This window comes from Silene latifolia, chromosome 1 (assembly GCF_048544455.1).
Source record: "Silene latifolia isolate original U9 population chromosome 1, ASM4854445v1, whole genome shotgun sequence".
Classification (NCBI taxonomy): Eukaryota; Viridiplantae; Streptophyta; class Magnoliopsida; order Caryophyllales; family Caryophyllaceae; genus Silene; species Silene latifolia.
In genome coordinates, this window is record NC_133526.1 from 42,665,713 (window position 1) to 42,668,143 (window position 2,431).

Genomic DNA, 2,431 nt, shown 5'->3' on the forward strand with positions numbered 1-2,431 from the left:
TGACTCAGACAAACTTAATTGACAATTAGATTGCAAATAACCTCCTTGTGGATACGATCCCGACTTCCCTAGCTATATTAGTTAGAGACCAGTTGGTTTATTTTTGATAGGTTGCGACAGCCTGATCAAATTTTGGTGCCATTGCCGGGGAGGCGACGCATTTTTCTATTTGTTTTATTTTAGTCTGTCTCTTGTCTCAAGGAACCTGTATTCCTTGAGGCCGTTTCTCACCTTTCAGTGTTAGTTTTGTTTATGCCCAGGTCTTTCAGGTTTGAACTCATACCGTTTGATCCAGAACCAGAAAGGACTCTCCGTGCTAGACGAAACCTTTGGAAGGAGATATATCAAGCAGAAGACTTGAGTACGCTTGATTCATATTACGCCACATTTATTGCAGAAAATCAGTCTTTAGAGGAAGACACGTCTACTTCTGCTCCTACTACAATCATGCCGACTTTAGCGAGTCATTTCGAGCCTACCCTTGCCTCTCTTCCCAAGGGATTCAAGCTCCCCACTATAGATACGGGTACTTTCGAAATTCGCCCATCTTACATTAATCTGGTGGAGCGAAATTTATTTGGAGGAGGAGCTGGTGAGGACCCAGCTAAACATATGGAAAAGTTTGTTAGTTACTGCTGCTCTGTTCCTTTGGCTGCGGGGGTGACTCAAGACCAAGTCAAACAGACACTTTTCCTTTTCTCCCTGCAAGATGATGCAGCGGAGTGGCTCCGTGTCTTGGATACGGAAGCTCATGGTATTACAGACTGGAATTCGTTGGTTCTTGTATTCTACAAGAGATACTTCCCACCCAGAAGACTAATGCCCTCAGAAGTCAGATTACGAGTTTCAAACAAGATCCTACTGAGGAATTTAATGAGACGTGGGTTCGTTTCAAACGACTAGTATGATCTGTTCTACATCATGGGTTCCAGATATGGTTCCTCTGCAACCAGTTCTACAACGGGCTGTATGACGATCATGCCTTACTTGATTCAGCTGCAAACGGGAGACTCCAGGATAACAATAATGATGCCAATGCCTGGAAACTAATTGATCAGATAGCTACTCACACAGCTGAGTATGGTAATCGAAGAGGTAGCAAAAGAGGAGGTGGTTCGGAAAGTGCAATTGCAACTCAGTTAAAGGCTCTAACTGCCCAAATTGCCGAACTAAAGACAGGCCAGTCCTTGGGAAATCAGCAGACAGATAATGCTTTGGTTCACCAGGAGGTCCCTTGTGAGCGTTGTGGTGCTCATGGTCATGTTGCAGCTGGATGTATGATTACTTTAGAACAAGTTCATGCTTATCAATCTTTCAAGCAAGGTACTCCATATTCTAATTTCTTTGTTGAGAGAAATCAGAATGGGTTTCATCCCACCTCTCCGCCGACCAATCCTTACATAATCCCTCAAAATCGTGGTAATCAACCACAAGGGAACTTTAATAGGCCGCCTCAACAGCAGTTTAAACAGATGCAACCTCCTCCTCGGGCTTCGAACAGTGATATGCCGGACATTAAAGCTATGTTACAACAGCAAATGGCGGCTTCACAAAAGTAGGAAGCTCTAATTGCTCAATTGTTGGCTCACAATAAAGTCTTGGACAATCAAATTGCCCAGTTATTGAGCCAAAATACAGGTAGGCAGCCAGGTGCATTGTCGTCTAAGCCTGATAAGCCTCATGAGACCGTTAATGTGATACATCTACGAAGTGGTCTTACATATGATAGACCAGAGATGCCCCGGGTGAACAACGATATTATTGTTGAGGATCTGGATGTTGATGCGGAAGATGAATGCGCTGACGAAGCTGCTGAAACGTCTGAAAAAAGTCGATCGACAGAAACTTTTGGTCGATCGACTAAAACTGCTGATATGATCAATGAAGAAATCGAAAAAAGTCGATCGACTGGGCATAGTGGTCGATCGACAGTTCCTGTTAGTCGATCGACTTGTTCAACTGGTCGATCGAATTTTTCACCAGACGGGGTTGCTGATCCGTCGTCTATTGCTATTGGAATGTCTTCCACTACTGATAGGGCGTCTATTTCTGATAAAGGGAAGAGTAAAGCTGTTGACCCACCTGTCGTTATCAAGGTTCCTTTTCTAGGGCGCCTAAAGAATACAAAAGTCGAGCAGCAATTTAGGAAGTTTTTGGAAGTCGTGAAGAATCTGCAGGTAACGGTACCTTTCACTGAACTTATTACTCAGATTTCCTCATATGGTAAATTTATGAAAAAAATATTTGTCTTGTAAGAGGAGTTTTGATGAGGTAGAGACTATCGCTTTTACTGAGGAGTATAGTGCACTCCTACAAAACAAGTCTCCGCCTAAATTGGCTGACCCAGATAGTTTTTCTATCCCCTATTTTATAGGCACCCATACTATTGCTAATGCTTTATGTGACTTGGGTGCCAGCATTAGTTTCTTAC

General features: G+C 43.2%; 1 non-coding gene across 1 annotated transcript; it reads right to left on the reverse strand.

Annotated features, from left to right (window-relative positions):
• Positions 1–821: 821 nt before the first annotated feature.
• LOC141620365 (small nucleolar RNA R71) lies at positions 822–928 on the reverse strand. Its single transcript, XR_012531946.1, has one exon. It is a non-coding gene; the product is annotated as a small nucleolar RNA R71 (small nucleolar RNA).
• Between the last annotated feature and the right edge of the window lie 1,503 nt (positions 929–2,431).